Source organism: Halichoerus grypus, chromosome 2 (genome assembly GCF_964656455.1).
Source record: "Halichoerus grypus chromosome 2, mHalGry1.hap1.1, whole genome shotgun sequence".
Taxonomy (NCBI): domain Eukaryota; kingdom Metazoa; phylum Chordata; class Mammalia; order Carnivora; family Phocidae; genus Halichoerus; species Halichoerus grypus.
In genome coordinates this window covers 132,449,068-132,471,442 of record NC_135713.1, presented here as the reverse complement: position 1 = coordinate 132,471,442, position 22,375 = coordinate 132,449,068, and the positions used below count along the sequence as shown (strand labels likewise).

The 22,375-nt window shown below is 40.6% G+C and overlaps 1 protein-coding gene and 1 pseudogene across 1 annotated transcript in view; one reads left to right on the top strand and one right to left on the bottom strand.

The window, feature by feature from the left end:
- Positions 1-22,375, bottom strand: part of LOC144381148 (uncharacterized) — a 638,603-nt gene that overhangs the window by 128,953 nt on the left and 487,275 nt on the right. The window lies entirely within an intron of this gene.
- On the top strand, positions 10,772-12,093 carry LOC118522901 (elongation factor 1-gamma pseudogene; annotated as a pseudogene).

The window sequence follows — 22,375 nt, the reverse complement described above, 5'->3', positions numbered from 1 at the left end:
TGATATATCCTACAAGGATAAACCTTGAAATTATTATGCTATATGAAAGAAGCCAGTCACAAAAGACCACATAGTGTGTGATTCCATTTATGTGAAAAGTCAAGAGTAGACAACTCCATAGAGACAGAAAGTAAGTGAGTGGTTGCCAGGAACCAGGGAGATGAGGGAATGGAGAGTGTCATTCTTTTTGGGGTGACTAAACATTCTGAAATTAACCATGGTGACAGTTGCACAATTCCGTGAATATACTAAAAACCAATGGGTTGTACACTTTAAACAGATGAATTACATGGTATGTGACTTATATCTCAGTGAAGCTGTGAGTAAAAAGAAGAGACTATGGAGGTTGGCACAAAGAGGTGGTGAGATGTGGTCAGGAGGATGGGATACTGTGAAGGTACAGCTAACAGAATTTGTTGCAGACTGGATGAGTTGTAGGAGAGGAAACCAAGAGTCAAGGATAATGCCAAGTATTTTTTGGCCTGAGCACCTTGAAGTGGGGAGCTGAGAGTGAGATGAGGAAGACTGCATGAGGAACAAGTGTAGGGAAGAGAACCAGCAGCTCTCTGTTGAACGTGCTAAGGTTGGGATGACTTGTAGATATTCCATATGCAACCAGGGGCATGACTCTGGGAAAGAGCTGGACTAGAGTTCTACGTTTGGGAGTCATCAGCATATGGATGATATTTAACTGGTTAGAGTCAGCAAAGACCTCCAGGGAGCCAAATCTTGATCTTGACTTCTCAACAGCATTGGACACTAGAGACTACTTACTGTAGTCTTCATTCTTCCTCTTACTGTTCCTTTCTGGTCTCTCCCAGTCTGTACTATTTGCAGGCTCATCTTCTTGCACCTAGTCTTCAGTTGAGAGTTCTTCAAGGTTTATTTCTGTATCTTTGCCCTCATCTTACCATATCCTCTCTAAGAGATCTTACCATACTCATAATTTTAATTCTCTCTTACACACAGGCTCACAAGTGAGCTTCACTTTACATAACTACTAAATATAAATCAAAAGCATCTCAAGTCTGAGGTGCCTGGGTGGCTCAGTTGTTTAAGTGTCTACCTTCGGCTCAGGTCATGATCCCAGGGTCCTGGACTCGAGCCCCACATTGGGCTCCTTGCTCAGTGAGGAGTCTGCTTCCCCCACTGCCTCTGCTCCTTCCCCCAGCTCGTGCTCTTTCTCCATCTCAAATAAACAAATAAACTCTTTTTAAAAAGCATCTCAAATCCAACCTGTACAACACTTAACTCATCATCTTTCCCTCCACTCTCACTCCAAACCTACTCCTCTTCCAACATCCCTTATTTCAATGAATAAGTTAGTTATTTATGCAAAACACAAGTAGACCACCACAAATCTTTCTCTGTGGATTTGCTTACTCTGGGTTGCACTATTTTTCTTCCTTCCCATGCCTTTTCCTCATGCCCTTCTCCCCTTCCCCCCCCCACCCCAGCCCTATGTGTGTGTTTCCTAATTATTTATGTCCTTCACTCCCTCACTAAATTGGCTCTAATGTGTCTTCGGTGTCTTGCTGTTCCTAGCACAGAACCTGGTACATAGTAAGATTTCCTAACATGCTTCCTGGGGGAAATCACAAATCAATGAATGCCCATCTTTTTTTTTTTTTTTTTTTTTTAAAGATTTTATTTATTTATTTGAGAGAGAGAGAATGAGAGACAGAGAGCATGAGAGGGAGGAGGGTCAGAGGGAGAAGCAGACTCCCTGCTGAGCAGGGAGCCCGATGCGGGACTCGATCCTGGGACTCCAGGATCATGACCTGAGCTGAAGGCAGTCGCTTAACCAACTGAGCCACCCAGGCGCCCAATGAATGCCCATCTTAAAGGCTGTCCTCTTTCTATCATCTTCTCTCAAGTGGTTCAAATCTCTGTTTCTAACTCATGTGGGTCTCCTGGAATTGGATTGGCCTTTGATGTGTAAAATACAAACACACAGTAATATGTTCTACAGTATTCATGGGACAGAATTTATTGAAGACACTATTTTGCACTTAGCATTGAGCAAGACGCTCTACTGGGCAAAATAATTATGAAGATGAAAGAGACATCAGTGAAAGGTTTTCTTGTGGTTGTTTTTAAAGGCCATCTGCACTATTTACTTTAAAGCTGTTGCAGTCTGAAAGAGGCTGTTCAAGACTAGAAATGATGTGAATACAAGAGATCAGCACGTGGATTCTTGGTCTGTATGAATTGCTGATAGAAGACAAATGACGCTACTTGAAATTGTGACTTGAAAAGCAAGTAAACCATGAATCATCCCCACATACAAGCTTGTAATCAGTACAATAGAGGACTGATATGTGAATAGTTGTCATTTATGCTGTTGTTGGCAAAACACTGGCCAATTCATAGCTATGCATGTAGCCTAAATATTGTCACATGAACATGATTCATGTTATCTAGAACAGTGGACACTACTGTTGACAGTTTACGTATTATTATTATTTTTTTTTTTTTTACCATGTTTAGGAAAAAGAGAAATCCTAAATTGGATAAAACTAGGATGGTACATTGTGCTTCTCTGTGGGAAGACACTGTATTCACAGTGGTAGGACTAAGTATGTATAGTATTGCATAGTACTGTGTGATGCAAAGAACACATTCTCCATCATTTCAAAATATTTATAGCACTCTTGGGAGTTAAGTATTAGCACTGTCCCACATTTACGAATGAGGAAATGTCCTTGATAAGATGAAATGATTTGCTTGTGGATATATTCAGCTAATATATGATAGGGAGCCAGGATGCACACTCAAGTCTTCATCTGTTCCAACTTCTAACTCCCTATGTTCACAGTTCAAATGTTCAGCACAGCACAAATAAGCAAAGTTTCTCTATTTAATAGTGATGGTGTTAATGTAATATAAATAGTAACAAGAGCCAATCTACCTATCCATTCATCTCTTTTAGAACGTAAGCTCTGTGTATTTCCAGTGCCTAGAAGTGTCTGTCCCATAACGGGCCCTCGAATATACCTTTTTTTGTTTGTTTGGTTTTTTATTCCAAATTTTTATTTGAATTCTAGTTAGTTAACATATAGTGTAATATTGGTTTCAGTAGAATTTAGTGATTCATCATTTACATGTAATATGCACAAATAGAACTTGATAAATCAAAGAATAATACATTATATTTTCAAAGACATCTCACCAATGTTATTTCTTTGGTCGTGATAGCAACTTCCAAGTTTTCTGACTCTGGCTCCAATATTCTTTTTATTACTCCCCATTGCATAAAAATAAAAGTTAAAAGACTACTTAAAAAAAATCAATGCTAAGAGATTAAAAATAGGATATATTAGTTCATGAAGACTAGTCCCAAGCTAGGATCCCAGCTGATCTTAACTTAAAGATGACGCGTATTGACTTGAAGAGGCTGGCTTCTCTGTGGATGGATGGTGTTGAAAGGGATGTAGAGAAAGTCACCTCTGAGGAACACACACATCTATCAAGATTAAAAACAAAAAAATCACTCTGCCTAAAAATTCTGAAATGTGGGGAAAGATTGACTTCCCCTCATAAGGGAAGACAGGGTTCAAACTCATCTCCTGTCAGAGCTACTAAAATGTCTTTCTTTACTATTATCCTGGCTTTTGCATTTATTATGGAGAATCATAGAGTGATTAACCAATTTTAAAAATTAGCAAGGATTTTGTTTTGAGATAGAAACATAACAAAGCCCTGGGCTCTGAGGGGTCGCCTCTCAAGGGGCCTTATGTTTCTGAAAGAAGATGCTAAGTGAGATGTAACTCTGCTTCACTTTCTTCAACAGAGAAATTGGGTAAAGGATTCTGTGGTCACAAGTTTGAAACCCTCTTTCCTCCTTTCTTTCTCTCTCTCTCTTTCTTTCTTTCTACCTATCTGGGAGAGAGCGAGAGAGAGAGAGAGAGAGAGTGTGTGTGGTGTGGGGAGGGCAGAGGAGGTGGGAGAGGGACAAGCAGACTCCGTGCTCAGCACGGAGTCATCTCAGGGCTCAATCTCATGACCCCGGGCTCATGACCTGAGCTGAAAGAGTCAGATGCCCACCAACTGAGCCATCCAGGCGCCCCAAACCAGTTCTATTTAAAGTAAAACACGACTCACTTTCTATTATTTAGAAGGGCCTTATTTGTTTCTTGCTCTCCATCCTGATGCAATATCCAACCAAAGGTACAGGAAGGTGTATTTATTTACTGAGTGGCCTCTACACCCAACATGTGGCTCGAACTCACAAGTCCTGGATCGAGAATGGCCTGCTGTGTCACCCGAGCCAGCCAGGCACCCCAGAAAGGCATTTTCAGTGGAAAGGTCGCTTATCTGGCTCTCAGCTTCCTAGAGCTCAGTTAAGAAGCAGGAAGGAAGGCTCACAATTAGCATAGGCCTTCACTAATACCACAATACCCTCCTTTACACTATTAAGCTGTTTACTCACAGGCAAATCCTGGGTCTTCATCAGGAGGCAACCCGGAATGCTAATAACCCAGCTCCTTGGTTTCCCAGGCCCTAGCTGCAGTACAACAAGGGCGGGGGGGGGGGGGGGGGGGCAATGGGGGGAGGCACCAGGAGGGGGATGGGGCATTACCAGTAAGTTCTCCTGGCCCCGGAACATAACAGGCAGAGACTGGATGGAAACACAGAGCTCCCCCTCACCACCCTTCCGGCAGGAGGCACCTATGCACCCTGACGAACCGTAAGGCTAAATAAGTTTATAAGCCTCAGCTGGCTCGCAAGACCTGCAGATAAACAGGTATACTGAGGAGTTTGTAGCAATGATATATTTTTAAAATATTTAAAAACACTCTTGAAAAACGGGGGGTGCCTGGGTGGCCCGGTCAGTTGAGCTTCTGCCTTCGGTTCGGGTCGTGATCCCAGGGTCCTAGGATCGAGCCCGGCATGGGACTCCCTGCTCCCTGGGGAGCCGCTGCTTCTCCCTCTCCTTCTGCCTCTCCCCGCCACCCCACCTCGTGCTCTCTCTCTCTCAAAATAAATAAAATCTTGAAAAAAAAAAAAAGAAAAACAGAAGCTCCTGTATGCTCCCTGTGCAGGAACTAAGTCTGAACACATGAAAAAGGGTAGGTGTGTTATGATATAACGCAGCTGGAAAAAGAATTACTTTTGCTCCTGCTTTTTGATGGAGAATTCCATGAAAGAACGTGCCAGTGAGAACAAGTTCCTCCAAGTGACATTTCATTTCCTAGCAGCTGGATAGATTAATGCTTGCTTCTGGAAGCTCCATGCATTACCAGCCCTAGTACTTCAGAAATGAAAAATCATGTACTCAGTTCATTCTTTATTGCGTAAATGTTATACAAAGAGAATAGAAATTTGCATTTGGGTCTTCATTCCTGTTAAAATATTGTGCTCTTAATAACAGGTTAAGAAATACTAGAGTACCACTGTCCTTTTATATTTAGCCTCTATAAAATAGCTTACTGGATTATATGTCTAAGGTGAGGAAACACGGAAGTGGAATTATGTTAAATGGTGTGGCCTCCAAATAGATTTTTAAAATTTTATCACCTTTTCGGGGCATGACTGAAGAGACCCACCTGTAAATCTTCTTAAGAGCCAAATCATAGGGGACCAGAGATACCTTCAAATTATCAGCAACACAACCAAAAGGCGAATGAGCCACAAAACTCGGAAGAAAGACAAAATCTAAGGGACTCCACACAGTCAAGAGCTGAGAGACTCCTAAACAAAATGCTCGAAAGCAAGTCTGAGTCACATCTGATCTCTACTCCTTCAGACAAGAGAAAGCGATTTCAGCCAAGCAATTCCAAGGACCAAACTTGGCTTTTCATTTGTGGTGCCTACGAATAGTCTGCCTTTTTAAATGTCCCTGTCCCATAAGACTTACTACTTGGGTGAAACTCAAGCTTGTTCTTCAGATAGATAGGTTTTTGCCTTAATTAGAACCTGTTTGAGTTGGGGTGGGCGGGTGTGGAGGTGGGGGGAGGGCAAGCAGGGAGGGTAGTGAAGACAAGGAAAAATGCTAAGCTGCTTTCTGCTTCCCTCCCATCCCAGAGGTTCCCTTTGTGAGATTACCTCCAATAATCTTCACTGCTTTGGAGAAACGTCGCTTGAAAAAACTCTAGGTAAAATTAAAATAATTCTGGCTGGTAGACTTGTAAACATAAAGTTGTACTGTTACCAGTATCTTTGTAAGGTGAAAGAAATTCTGGGAAAGTGCCAATGTTTTCAAATTTAGTGAGGCAGCTCGATTATCTTGAGTCATTTCTTTGGAATATTTGATCAAGGTTTTGCCCTTAGATACATTTTTGGATAAAATAATTTACACACCTGCCTGAAATTCCTTACCAGCCTTGCACAACTTAGGCAAACAGCTGTTCTCTGACCTCCCGTGTGCACTCACACTCAGAAGAACAGGGATTCAGAGAGGGCTGAGAACGCCAGGTCCTGACAGCCTCTTTAAAGTTGGAAGTTTGAATTTCTGCCCTCTGTGTCCATGTGCACTGCTTCTGGAAGTTTGCGGAGTTAAACTGAGTCTAACACTCAGAGGAAGGAATTGTTTGTGGCTCAAGAAGAGAAAGGGCAACCCTTGAGGGTTTAATTTGAAGTCATTATGACCCTGGATGACTGCCAATGGAAATTTTTCAGAAAGCCCAACTTTTGCAAGAAAGTAAACTCCCAAATAGTTGCAAGAGGAAAATCTTTTTTTTTTTTTTTAAATACCCACTAAAAACCAAGTAATTGTTTTAAGCAGTTTGGCTCCCAGCGTTAAGATGTTTGTATTTCCCAAAACTTTCCTGAAGCAGGATGCAGAGGAATAATAAAATACAAAGAAATGCAATAAAACCAAAATTGAAGTCTTTGTCTTCGGGAAGTCCTAGCCTTTCACGCAGTGGCCTGGGGCTGGGCCCGGAGAAAAATCACAGCATTTCAGCAGAAGCCCAATGGAAATGAAACATAGTCTGTGCTTCCTTTCCCTTCTCTTTCTGTTGACTCTCTGGGAATTCAGGTAGTCAGAGAAACTGAACACTGCTCCTCGTGAATAGCCAAGTGTGCATGTTTTCTGAATCAGCCTGGGAGCAGTAAAGCAAAGTAGGAATGTGTAGAATTATTAATGTGTTGGTCAAAGGAGTGAGGGGATGCTTCAGATGAACTCAGAAGCTATTCATTAAAAAAAGAAAGAAAGAAAGTAAAAGTCTCTTTTATATATCTGAGGTATAAAGTTACCGAAAGGCAAAATAATTTCTGGGGATTCTTTCCTAAATACATTATTTAAATTTTAATATTTAGGGACCAAGGGGCAGACAGGGTTGACGTGGGTGGCACTGTGGATTTCTTATTGTTGTTATTGTTTATTTGTGATTGTGTTGCTGCTTTCGTTTGTTTGTTTGCTGCTTTTTTGTTTTTGAAGGCCTTTGGCAGGTTAGGCATTACCTGGGGGACTGTTCCCCACTGTCTTATATATAATCGTATTCATACACTGATCCTCAGAAGACTTTAAGTTAGCAATGTTAGAAAAAGCCTGTTGTTGTTAGAGCATCGTAATAAAAGCTGTCTTTTTTATGAGTGCCCACAATATGTCAAAAACTTAGCATTCGGGCACCTGGGTTGGTTAGGCGGCTGCCTTCGGCTCAGGTCATGATCTCAGGATCCTGAGATAAGAGCCCCACATCAGGCTCCCTGCTCAGGGGGAGCCTGATTCTGTCTCTGCCTTCCGCTGCCCTTTCTTGTGCTCTCTCTCTCTCAAATAAATAAAATCCTTTAAAAAATTAAAAAAAACCAAAAAACCCCACAAAACTTAGCATTCACCATTGACCTTGACAGCCATTACAAAAGATAGATATTATTACCCCACTTTGAAAGAGGAGGGTCCTATTAAGTGGTAATGCTGAGAGGTGATCCCAGGTAAGTCAGGAGCCAACAATTCTCTCCTAAGCCTCAACTGTGTTGTGATTCAGAAATAATGTTACATATCAACTTTGAGTATATGCCCCTTCGAATGATACACAGGATAAATGACATCTCTACCCTGTTAAGTTCCAAAAAAGAAGAGTGCACGAGCCTTGGACTTCAACTGAGATTCATAACAGAAAGAATGATGCATTTGTTCTGCATAAGATCAGAAACTAGAAAGAACATATTTTTCTCTTTTTCTTTTTGGTAATATTGCCCCAGGGTCCAAAGTGGTCAACTGTTCTCATAATTCATTTGGCAGTCCTATCAAAGATAGTTCAGTTGTTGAGTCTCACAAAATATTTTTTAACAGTCAGGGTACATATTTGATTTGGATCCAGGGACAAATGGCTCTCCAAAGGCTTCCTGGCAGGTTGATGACGTGATGCATCAACTGGATGGATCAGGACTTAATAGTACTGAACCATGGAGTACATTTAAAAAGCTCACATACATTCTCAAATATCATAGTATGTAACAAATTTCATTGCCTTTGACTCAATGATATTTAGAATATGTGATACATCAGTCTTTCTGTGTTGGGTTTTAGTCAGGGTCCAAGATTATTGTCTTCTTTCAACATGTAAAAAGCTTAACTTGAAATGTGGGTCATTTATCTTGGGCTTGGTTTGAAATGACATCTATTCAATCATGTTGTGATATATAATAGCTTATAATTTAACCAAGGAGGAAGTTACAGTCACACATCATTTATCCACAATCACTAAAAATGGAGATGTTACACGTAAGTACATTTTCCAGAACACCTTAAGAGTACTTTTTTTCAAAAAGAATACTTTCAAAATTATAAAACATATACTTATTTTAATTCCTTCAGGCTTGATTTAAACAGGATTATCATCACAATTTGACTCCTGATGACTTAAAGTTTTTGTATTATTAGCTTTCTCATTTGGAAAATTAAAAAAAGAGCACTAAAGAAAATCTCATGGATTTGTGTGTTGGTCCCCATTCAACTTCCAGCATTGCACAGAGAGAGGTGCTGTTTTTGCTTTGCCTTCTTGACAGGTATAATACTTTCTTCTTCTCCTCCTCCTCCCCCTTCCCCTTCGCCTTCTTCTTCTTCCTCTTCTTCTTCTTCTTCCTCCTCCTTTGACCTATTTTTAAAATCAGATTGTTTGTTTTCTTATTGTTGAAATTTAAGAGTTCTTTATAAATTTTGGATAACAGTCCTTTATCTGATATGTCTTTTGCAAATATTTTCTCCCAATCTATGGCTTGTCATGTCATTTTCTTGACATTGTCTTTTGCAGAGCAGAAGTTTACAATTACAGTAAGTCTTGACATCAATAGTGTCATTCTTCCAACTTCGTTCTTTTCCTTCAGTATTGTGTTGAACATTCCAGGTCTTTTGTCTTTTATGAATAATGAAACTTTATACTCAGTTTGTTGATATCCATAAAATAAATGTCTGGGATTTTGATTGGGGTTGCATTGAATCTGTAGATCAAGTTGAAAGAACTGATATCTTGACAATATTGAGTCTTCTTGTCCATGAACATGGACTATCTCTCCATTTATTTAGTTCTTTGATTTTGTTCATCAGAGTTTTTAAGTTTTCCTCATTTGGTGTTGTACATGTTTTGTTAGATTTTACACCTATGTATTTCATTTTCAGGGGTGCTAATGCAAATGATATTGTGTGTGTGTGGTTTTTTTTTAAGGTTTTATTTATTTATTTATTTGAGAGAGAGAGAGAAACAGCATGAGAGGGGAGAGGGTCAGAGGGAGAAGCAGGCTCCCCGCTGATGTGGGACTCGATCCCAGGACTCTGGGATCATAACCGAGCCGAAGGCAGTCACCCAACCAACTGAGCCCCCAGGCACCCTGATATTGTGTTCTTAATTTTAAATACCACTTCTTCATTACTGGTGCATAGGAAAGTGACTTTTATATATTAATCTTGTATCCTATGACCTTACTATAATTACTTTTTAGTTCTAGGAGTGTTTTTGTCAATTCTTTTGGATTTTCCCATAGCTCATGTCTTCTGCAAACATAGAGTTTTATGTGTTCTCTCCTTATTAGACTAACTGAAGAGGTTCCCACTAGCTGATATGGGCTTCTACAAGAATAAGAACCAAAATGGGTTAAAGTGCATCAAATATGTTTAAACCCAAAAGTGCATAATGATCTTAAATAACAACAAAAAACCCCTCATTGTTCTCTATGAGAAGATGCTAGAAAAATGATTCATTATTTTTTAAAACTTGTAAATACAGGGAAAGACTCAAGCATTTATCCTGCCTTTCCCATATCTCTACACTGCAGGGTAACCAAATAGTTTGCAAGAAGCTACTATTTATAGATTTATAGAAGTACTCTAGCTAGTAAATGAAGAAGGTATATTAAAAATATCATATCACTATTTTGCAACCCCTTTTGAAATAATGGATCTAGACAATAGTTATCAATGGCTGCTAACAACTCAAAAGGACAAACAACTAGACATAATATGCTTCCTAATGGAAGTGCACAATACCTTAGAAGCATTTTTATCAAAAATTAGTACTTAAAGTGACCAAATTTGTAGATCTAACTATTAGAAATACAGAGGACAGAACAATATATTAAGAATCATTACAAGGATGCAATTAACAAAGTCCACAATGAGAATCTCTACAGGACAATTGATCTACTTCCCCCCCTCCCCAAATAAGTTGAAGGAGAGAGAAAGAGAGAGAGAGGGAGAATCTATAGTTTAAAATCGACTTAGATAAATTCAACAATTGAATTTTTGGACCTCATTTTGATCCTTTAAAAAATTTTAAATTTTAAAAAATTAATTTAAAAAAATTTTAAAGCTAAAAGCTTTCTCTGTGGAATCACCATGGCAGCTGGGACCCTGTACACATATCCTGAAAACTGGAGGGCCCTCAAGGCTCTCATTGCTGCTCATAGAGCAGGGCTCAGGTCTACGTGCTCTCTGCACCACCCCACTTCCACTTTGGCCAAACCAACTACACCCCTGAATTTCTGCGTAAATTTCCTGCTGGCAAGTTCCAGTATTTGAGGGTGACGATGATTCTGTGTGTTTGAGGGTAAAGCCATTGCCTAATAGGTGAGCAATGAAGAGCTACAGGGAAGTACTCCAGAGGCAGCAGCCCAGGAGGTGCGGTGGGTGAGCTTTGCTGATAGTGACATAGTGCCCCCAGCCAGCACCTGGGTGTTCCCCACCTTGGGCATCATGCACCACAACGATCAGGCCACAGAGAATGCAAAGGGGGAAGTGAAGCGAATTCTGGGGCTACTGGATGTTCACTTGAAGATGAGGTTTTTGCTGGTGGTCAAATGTGTGACCCTCGCTGACATCACAGTTGTCTGCACTCTGTTTTGGCTCTAGTAACAGGTCCTGGCGCCTTCTTTCTGCCAGGCCTTCCCCAATACCAACCACTGGCTCCTCACTTGCATTAACCAGCCCCAGTTCAGAGCTGTCTTGGGGGAGGTGAAACTCTATAAGAAGATGGCCCAGTTTGTCGCTATAAAGTTTGCAGAAAGCCAGCCTAAAAAGGACACCCCATGGAAAGAGAAAGGTTCTCAGGAAGAGAAGCCAGGCTGAGTAGAAAGAGGAGAAAAAGGCTGCTGCCCTTTTCTCCTGGGGAGAAGATGGATGAACGTGACCAGACACTGGCTGCTGAGCCAAAGGCCAAGGACCCCTCTGCTCACCTTCCCAAGAGTACCTTTGTGTTGGAGAATTTAAGCGCCAAGTACTCCAATGAGGACTGTCTTTGTGGTGCTCCCGTATTTTTGGGAGCACTTTGATAAGGATGGCTGGTCTCTGTGGTACGCAGAGTACCACTTCCCTGAAGAGCTCACTCAGAACTTCATGAGTTGCAACCTTATCACTGGAATGTTCCAGTGGTTGGACAAGCTGAGGAAGAATGCCTTTGCCAGTGTCATCCTCTTTGGAACCAACAATAGCAGCTCTGTTTCTGGAGTCTGGGGCATCTGAGGCCAGGAACTTGCCTTTCTGCTGAGTCCAAGTTGGCAGGTGGACTTCGAGTCATATACATGGCGGAAACTGGATCCTGGCAGCAAGGAGACCCAGACACTGGTTCAAGAGTACTTTTCCTGGGAGGGGGCCTTCCAGCATGTGGGCAAAACCCTCAGTCAGGGCAAGATCTTCAAGTGAACATCTCTTGCCATCACCTAGCTGCCTGCACCTGCCCTTCAGGAAAACAGAACATTGAAAAAAAGTTTTTTAAGTAATCTCTATGCCCAACGTAGGGCTCAGACTCATGACCCCGAGATCAAGAGTTGCATGCTCTACCAACGGAGCCAGCCAGGTGCCCTAAAAAAATATTTTTTAAAATGTTACAGTCAGGAAATTTGAACACTAGATATTTGAAAATATTATTGAGTTATTATTACTTCTAGTATCTAATGTGATTGTGACTTTTAAAGATTTTATTTTTATTTATTTGAGAGAGAGAGAATGAGAGAGAGAGAGCACGAGAGGGAGGAGGATCAGAGGGAGAAGCAGACTGCCCGCTGAGCAGGGAGCCCAACTTGGGACTGGATCTTGAGATTCCAGGATCATGACCTGAGCTGAAGGCAGTTGCTTAACGAACTGAGCCACCCAAGTGCCTCTAGTATTGTGACTTTTAAAAACAAAGTAGTTCTAATCTTTTAGAGATACACTCTGAAATATTTAAGGATATAATGATATGAGTCTGGGATCTGTTTCACAGTAATCTAGTAGGTGAAGCAGAGTTTAATAAATCGAAGTTCAGAATTGCTGAAAGTAGATGATAGGTACGTGGGATTTATTATATTATTCTTTCTGCTTTTGCATAGGTTTGAAATTCCCATAATAAAATGTTAACAAAAGCAACAACAACAAACCCCTAAGGCCTAGATATATTAAGTTACTTGCCCAACACCATATATGTAATTAGGGAAAGTTCAAATCTGCAACTGGACTCTTGACTTCCAATCAAATTCTCTTTCCTTTATAACAAGCTGTTTAGCAGAGAGGCCAAGCTTCTGCGGTACCAGATCTCTGCCCAAAGCTTGGTAAGCCAATGGGTGAACCAGGGAATACACTATGGTGCTATCAAACAAGCAGCTCATCAGTAAGCAGCCAAGTGGCAAACTGGGATTGACTGGGAGTGCAGAACAGCTGCTGACTTTTGAAGTATTGCCCAGAGTTCTTGGCTTTTCCCCATTTGGTCTTTCAGGGAGCCATTTCAAAAGTAGACCAGCCTTCAAGTGCCCAAACAAACATAGTTGAAAGGCTGCTTAGTCTGTACCTAGACGTTTCTTGATTGCATCACACAAAATTAGATTTTGCTGAGATATATATATATATATATATATATGTATAGTCAGACCAATATGGAGTCTAGCAACAATAGCTGAGGTGACAGGGCCCGGGCACCAAGGATTAGAGAATAGTTAGATCGGAATTTTGTTTCCACACTGGTTAAGATGGTTGTTTCATGAGACACTAAAACTCAGTCACTGCTGCTGTAGGTCGGCATTGTTAGGACACTCAGGCTGGTGAGTAATCTGCGGGGAAATGAAGAACTAATGAAGATCATACTGAAAATCAGAAAGATGATAAAGGGGTGGGGGCAGCAGTACAAAGCCAGGAAAGGGGCATATAAATCCTCCAGAGGAGGCAAATATGAAGCCAGTATTTAAATGTGGCTAGGTAAGCAGACATCTCCGGCCATTATACAGCATCCTTATTTCAGGGTTTTATTACCATGTATTCAGAGGTGGAGGATCTACTTGGAGGTCATTTAGGGAAACAAAGTCAGCAGGAAATTCTTCTGTTGTCAATGCTAATACTAATGCTTTCACTTTTCCACAATCAATATTCAACACAGGTATATTTCTGGTAGTTGTTCTTAGGGGACATCTGTTGCTTTCTCCTGCCCATTCCTATTCTTCTAATGGCACCCTACACTCCCTCCTCATGTGTACCATCAGGGGAATTGTTAATCAAATGGACATCTGACCCAAGTTTTGCTAACCTGATTTTTTTAAGGAGAAACTTGGTTATGGAGGCTGAGATTTATCCCAACAGTGGCATCCTAAAGAGAGTGGCTTTTGGGTCATGTTCCCTGGAGCCCCAATGACCAGCAACTTGTCTTCAAGTCTATGATTTGTCCTTTTCATCTAACAAATTCCCTTTTTGCTTAAGTCAGAATTGGTTTATATTGCCTACAACCCAGCCTAAATGACACACTGTCCACATATGAGAGGCAGCTACTAAAAGAGAACATATCAAAGTGAGTATTCATTTAGTATGGGGCAGGGCAGTACTTTGAGCCACATTTAACTCACATTATTATTATACACTAAAATTAAATCTATGCTGCTTGACTTGTTCTTGGAGAAAAATCAACTGGGTACTGAAATGTTGGCATATTTTTGGTTTTCCTTTTCTCCTGAAAAAAAAAAAATCATTAAAAATTCATGGCATTTTTATAAGCCTGCAATGTTATATGCTGATATTACATTCATATTTTTATTTGTATAAAAACAAATTTGACTTCTGAAGAATATTCACATAGTAGATAGCAGTATGAATCTGATCTAGAACACACTTTCTTTAAGTCAAAGAAAATTCATGATGGTCAGAATTCACAAACTGCCTCAATTTTTTTCTTCTATATTTTCAAAGGACTTGGTTATAGTTTGCAAAATTTATCCCAGAAAAAAATTATTTATAGTCCGATAAACAAAGTGTAGGTGTAAGAGATGAATATTCCTTTCGATTTAATACCCACTAGACTATGGGGTGAATCAAGACCATTTTTTGTAAACTCCAAGAAAGTGGAATGGGCTTTTTATGTGTTGTTTTTCTTTTCCTTCCTTCCTTCCGTCCTTCCTTCCTTTTTTTTTTTTTAAGATTTTATTTATCCCTTTGAGAGAGAGCGTGAGAGAGAGAAAGAAAGAGAGAGAGAGCACAAGTGGGGTAGGGGTAGAGGGAGAAGCAGACTCCCAGCCGAGCAGGGAGCTTGATGTGGGACTCAATCCCAAAAACCTGGGATCATGACCTGAGCCAGACACCCATCCTGCAATGTCTTTCCCTGACACCACTCGAGCTTCTTAGCACTCCACTACCACCCAAAATTTCTCCTCTTGTTGTACCTTTGGAAAATTTCTTTTCCCTGGGAACTGCGATGGCATGTGTCCCTTTCTCCCTTACTTCTCTTCATCTGACCAAACAACAGCACAGTGTAGAATCTTGGTCCCTCTTCCATTTGTTCAGACACCAGATCCAGGCCGCAAGTGTACTGCTTCTACTCCACATCCTTACAGGGAACCAGTTACTCTTCCAGAGGGAAAAATGCTGTGCACAACCGCAGACCTCACACAGGTGTCTTGCTTTTTTTTAGGTTAAAACCTAAAGGATATGGTTACTTAACAACTATCATTCCTTATCTGACATTCCTTTTCTTTTCAGAGAACAGATATATCACTGAAGAGAGTTGACAGATAAACCTGAGGTTACTTAAAGGACTCCCCCAGTTTATGTTGGCTAAGTCTTTAGAATCAGATACAAAGAGGTTATCAAGACAGTGAGGAGTCAATAACTTCCAAAGAAGTTTAAGCAAGAAAAAGTAATAGCCAGCGTGTTCCCTAAATAAACAGGAGGAGAGAGGAGACTCTCTTTGGGCTAATTTGCTACAAATTCACTAAAGTGAGAAATTTTGGTAGGCAAAACAAATATAAAGTGTTTTCTCTTCATCACCTCATTATGCCTGTTACTACACAACGTAGCGCATCTCATTGTTAATTTGTCGATGTTAAATTAGCATGTATATGTTTTTTGTTTGTAACTTCAATAGAAATGATTATCATTTGGAATTTTAGGTAACTGTTATTTGAACTGTATGATTAAATTCAGGAATATTTTGCCTTAAAACTCTGGTCTTACTAGTTGTCCTACTCTTGCCCATTGGTTTTCCCCTAATTTGGTATTGCTTGGCTGTTGTGTTTTGACCATGTAAGGAACTTGTATAAATTGAATAAATTTGTGAAGTCAAGGGGCGCCTGGGTGACTCAGATGGTTAAGCAGCTACCTTCGGCTCAGGTCATGATCTCAGGGTCCTGGGATCGAGCTCAGTGGGGAGTCTGCTTCTTCCTCTCCCTCTGTCTCCCCCCCTGCTTGTGCTCCCTCTGTCTCTCTCTCTCAAGTGAATAAATAAAATCTTAAAAAAATTTTTTTTTAAAAATTGGTAAAGTCAAAAGAGTACTTTCCAAAGTCAATTCTAGCTTTTTCCCCATTAATATTGATATAATTTTTGAAATTTCACTCTTCAAAGTTTGATTCAGGAAAGAGTCCCATGGCTTTCTTCAGAGAGACATTGCCACATCATGACCCATCTTTTCATCAAGGTACGTACTTAACCTTTACCTCACAGAGTGCCCACAATAACATGCAAGATTATTTTTACTCCAGGTCTTCAGGATAAATTTATATTTTGTGGACACAGGGAGAGTCACTTTCCTATCCATCTGTTCCCCAAACTTAACGTCTTCCCTTTCCCCTCCTTAAATACCTATGCTTGATTTTCTAGGGTCATTCTACCAATGCTTCATTTCTGTGGGGAAAAGTGATTTTCATAGAGAGTGATGGCACAAAAAATAATGGATGAATTACCATAAAACAGTCCTTCTTAACTCTGCTCAGGTTAACAACTGGTGAGTCTTCCCCAAGAGTTTAAATCCCCGCTGCCGCCCCTCAACCCAGGACAGGTAGCTCAAATCAACATAGGGGGAGGGAAGGGCAACATGCAAATACCCTATCAGGGTGTTTTAAAAAACCAGTTTGCCTAACATGTCTGCAAAGGTTGTGGGGTGTTTCTCAGAAACTGAAGCAGTAACACAACAGCAACAACAGAACAAACGAAAACACCACGAGTGGCTTTTATTCTTTTCTACGATTTTCAGTATTTTCTCATTTTGAAAAAGGGAACGCATATCACTCTCACAATAGCAAATGTTAAAATCTTTAATACTATGCTAGAGAACAAAAGCAACAACCTCCCAAGAAAAGCTGTAATTCAGTCCTCAAAGCATCTCACAATCCCATTTCTCTTCCCTTGAGATTTTTGAAAGTTGTTAGGAATGGTAGTAAATACAAGATTCCAGGAAGACGAATATTTCATTATTTGTCTAAAAAAGGAAACAAATTGGTATGGGATAGAGGGAGAATGGGGTGCTCATGGGCACCAGCTCTTACTGATGTGCAGGACGGGCTGAGCCAGCTGAGTCCAGACCCCAGACAAGACTTCAAGGCCGTTCGGGGCGGGGGAAGGAGGATTCGAGAAAGAACTCCGAGAGGCTGGAATGTTTGTTTAGAAAGCAGCAGGGATTATCTGATAAACTGGGGTAAACTGCTTGTCATTTTTATAATGTAAATGAAACCAGGGGTAAAGCGAAAAGCTGACTTCCTCTCACTAGACAGATAAAGCGAAATGATTATTTTTAGATTCCTTTACAGAAGAAAGCAAACATTTTATTCCTAGTCTCCAACGCTTACCAGCTCATCCTTGCCTCTTGGAATGTTTATTGGGGCTGAGTGAATGGAAAGTGCCGGAAGGGCAGGGGGAGGGGGAGAGCCCATTAATCCCTCAGTTTTGCCTTCAGGCTTCTGACGGTGCGTACCAAGCGTTTGAAGTTGGCGACAGAATGAGGATTTATACAGAAGTGAGAACTGGTTGGTTTCTCTCCAGGCCGGGAAACTTCCGCATCTCAAAATTATGATTTCAAAATGATTTTGCCTTTCATTTACCCACAAGGACCTGACCCAAAAGGTATTTAATTTTTAAATGGGCATACAAATAATTCAAAACCAAACAAGCTCGTAACCACAACAGAAAAAAAAAAACCTTATTTAAAATCCCTGGAAGGCTTCTAGTGAGAGCAGTGTGTGACTGACGTGGTAAATTAGGCCTGCTGGAGAAAAATCAAGACAAAATATGGATTCACTGTTTTTTTGAAAGGCAGCCATCTTTCCAAGAGAATATGTACACCACGTTTTATTAAGAAATTATATCTTTCCCCATGTTTTCCGTCTCTTTCTCATGCTGGCAATGGCAAGCAGGTTGAACAGATGTGATGAAAGACTTAATACCAGTCTTGGGAACATGTAAACGAAATATTTCTTTTGAAACACCTACCTTTAAATTCCATTAGTGCCATCAGACACTGGAAGGGACTGGATTAGGGAAATGATTTACACGGTGCAGGTTGTTTGTCCAGACTTAGAGCCCTTTTGTAACATGAAAAACGTGGAGATGAATTTCATATTTCTCCAATGAATTGGCACAGGGTTTAAAATCTTGCTTGGACTCAGACAACTGCGTTTGTTTTAGCGCTAATACATTCACCTCGCTAAGAATTTTTCTTTCTTTCTTTTTCCCCTCCCCCCAGGTTCATTCATAGCTGCTACCCATTTGTCTCTGTAAAACCAACTCTCCCCTCTGAAAAAGCAGCATAACCAGTCAAAGAACAAGTATATAGGATTAGCACATTATGAAGAATAAAGAGAAGCTTTCAGCTCTCTGTCATGGATGATATTTATCACATTTTTCACGACCGGCTCTAATAACAGTGCGGAGATAACATAGGCTTGATACATCTCTCCTGTACAGAGAATTTTACAACACCAACTATGAGAAATCCAGGAGATGAAACATGTACTTCTCCCCTAGTGCAGTTTTTATTAGTCTAAAAATGGGAGGTGTGCGTGGAGGGGGGAGCCGGCTGCTACAAAAGTGGGCTTGAATTTTCTGTCTGTTATGCTAATGTATTCATAGAAAAAGCTGGTGCTGAGGGCGGTTCTCCAATTAAGACAAATGAGGCACATTGAATTTCTCCCCCAGGGCACAGCAGGGGTGCTGGCAAAATCTACTTTATTCTTTTCTGTCAGGGCTGAACTGGAAACAAAAGCATGAAAATTCAACACATCCACTTACAGAATAATAAAGGCCGTTGTTTAAAGCGTGAAGAGTTTTGGCACCCTTCTGGGGCTTTATGCAAATCACTCTTCCTCTCAACTGCTACCACACCATCGCTCTTGGAAATTAAAGATGTACTTGGTCGGTTAACAGCGGAAAGGAGACGAGCAGGCTGAAACTCAATTAGATTTGTATTAAGCAAATAAATCAGGACTGACTGATATTGGCTCAACTAAAATGCATTATGCGCTGACAGTAATTCTAATTTGATTGACAAATATATGTGGTATGTTATTAACCTAAATGAAAGATAAGAATCCTTTTCTTTTTTTTTTAAAGGATTTTATTCTAGTAAACAATCCTTTCCCCCCTCCAAACTTCCCCAGAACAGTACACAGAGACCACTGAGCTGGTGCTGTTTACTATACGTGCTCAAGAACACAGGAAATCTATTTTCTGATACATGTTAGAGTTTAAGATGAAATTATTCGGCAGAAAGACATTTGTTTTCATTGATTTATTTGGTGTAAGGTAACAGCTGAACACATTATTTATTTGGTGGAGTGAGGCATACCAACACGCTATTTTTATTATGGTGAGTAGCACAAAAGCATAGACCGCATGCGCCTGGTGATTTATTGGGAACTCTGTAGTACATGATGCTTTCCTACACTGGGGCATATACGAAGGAGCTTGCAATGAGATTCAAAGTCATAAATGAAGATTTCGATCAAATCCTCCAAAGCTTTGAGGAGAAAAAAGAAAAAACCTCTTAACAAATCACATAAACGTGCTGGCTATGTGGTTAGATGAGTTCCCCTTGCCAGAAGGTTCTGGGAGTTTCTTTTTAACACGTCTCCTTGTCTTCCAGTTCACACTTTTAGAACTTAAAGAAATTTAAGCCAGTACACTTCACATATTGCTAAATTGATAATTAAATACTCATTTAGTCTTTCTGCTTTTATTGAAACCACCTCCGATCTTCCCCATCTCTCCCTTTCATCCGCACGACCCCTTTTCCCGCCTGGCGACCAGATTAGGGACTCATTCTTATCTTTCAACTATCTCTCCTTCTGTCTTTTCCCACCTGGCTCTTCTTGCCAACTCCTGCTGCGTGTTGCTCTGCAACAACCAAAAAACGGTCTCTTTCTCCCCTTCGAAACCTGCCGGAACCCCTGCCCCACCTGGGCTGCCTCCCCGCCTGAGCTGCCTCCCCGCCTGCAGCCCCTGCGTGCACCTGTTCTTCCTCTTGCTGTCTTCAGCCCTCATCTGACCAACACCTCAAAGATATTCAGCCAAAATACTTTTCTCTGGCTCCCCATCCCGAAGTTTCTGCCCCATCACCATCAATAATCCTCCTCCTTGATGCCGAGAGTCAAGAGAGAACATCACAGAATGTGACATCAGCGATCGCCCTCGGCCTCAGGTTTCACATACTATTTCTTCCATCCCATATCCAATTCTCTATTTTTAGCTTTCAAGCAATTACCATGTCAGACCTCTCAGCCGCTCCTCTCACTTATCTCTTCTCATTCCCCGGCATAGCCGCCGTCAGTTGGGCTTCTTTTAGTCTTTCCTTTTCCTCTACTTATTGCTCTCTTTCCGGACACCTCTGAAATTGACCTGAGAGACCCGCTTTTGAAACTTCAATGTCCACCCCAACCCTGATATACAATCTGTTCAGGCCGATCCCTGCCACTTAGTGTGGGTTTAGAATAACTTTGTACCCTTATATTTGTTACAATCAAACCTGGACACCAGACTAGAACGTTCCCTGAGCAGACACATCCAGGGAAGTCATACAAGCAAAGCTTAATTTCACCTATTTTGCAAGACGGGTAAACCTAACTTGCCCTGGGTCACTTGCTTATGCCTCTGAAAATCATAAGCAAAACTTAGATTGTGCTGCAGAATTTGTACTGTAAAGAATAGACGGTCAACGCCTTCTCACTATATAACCTGCTTCACAGCAATACACCTGTAAGCCTCGTTCCGTGTTTTGGTTTAAGTGTTCCCAAACTGTCCTTACAATGTGTGCACAGCAAACTTTCACCAATTACTACTTTAGGGATTCATTGATTTTACTTCTTGTTTTTCCTAAATTTTGATATATTTAACTGATGCTTTTTCAGTTTTCAGATTCTTTTAATTAAGGTTCTTTATTATGTAATGAGTGTTAAAAGTGAGATCAAATATAATTTTCTTGAAGCAATTTGTTTCTGCTTGTTAGATTATCCATATTGTTTTTTTCCATTTGAAAAGCAGTAACATCATATACCTGTGACATGTACCCAGAGCCCACTCTCTGGACCTTTGTGAATCTCAAGATTTATTTATTTTCCTTACCATTTTTTAATATTGTGGCAAAATGTGCATAACATAAAATTTACCACTTTAACTATTTTTTTGGCGTGCAATTCAGTGGTATTGAGTACATTCACAATGCTGTGCAATCATCACTGCTATCCTTTTCCAGGGCTTTCCCCTCATCCCACACTGAAACTCTGTACCCACTCAAAAAATAACTCCCTTGGGGCACCTGGGTGGCTCAGCGAGTTAAGCGTCCAACTCTTGGTTTTGGGCTCAGGTCGTGATCTCAGGGTCGTGAAATTGAGCCTTGTGTTGGGCTCTGCACTCAGTGCGGAGTCTGCTTGAGATTCTTCCTCCCTCTCCCTCTGCCCCTCCCACTCGTGCTTTCTCTCCCTCTCTCAAATAAATAAATAAATCTTTAAAAAAAAATAATGACTCCCCATTTCTCCCTGCCCCCGACCTCTGGTAACCACTATTCCACTTTGTCTCTGCGACTTTGATGATGCTAGGTACCTCATATAAGCAGAATCATACAATACTGATCTTTTTGTGACTGGCTTAGTTCGCTTGGCATAACCATCTCATCTTCAGAGCACATCCTTGTTTGTAACATGATAATTTCCTTCCTTTTTTAAGGCTGAATAATATTCCATTAAATACACATACTGTATTTTGTTTACCCATTCATCGTTGATGGACACATGGGTTGTCTTCACATTTAGCGGTTGTGAATAATGCTACTATAAATGTGTGTATTAAAATCTGAGTCTCTGTTCTCAATTCTTTTGTGTATTGAATCTCGAGATTTGATGACACAAATGAAGCATATGATTTCCTCATAAAACTTTTCTTTTCCTTCTTAGACCCTTTCATGACTTCCTCTTTGCCATAACTGACAGCAGTTCATTTTTTTCTTTGAGGTCATTTTTTTGTCAAGAAATACAGCTTTATATCTACTCACAAGGCAAAGCTAAGGCAAAACCAGCAAGGTGACATGGATGCTCTCTTTCACCCCTCTTCAAATGTGCAGCAAGTCTGGAAAGAGGAGAAATCTGCTGTAGGGGCAGAAGAGTTTACCTTCTGCCTTTCTAGGTTCTTTGGCTGGTCTAATAATCAAACTGACACAAGGCAGAGTAACCAGAGAAAAGCAAACAAAATTACGTACACAGGGGAGCCCCATAAAGATATGAAGACTC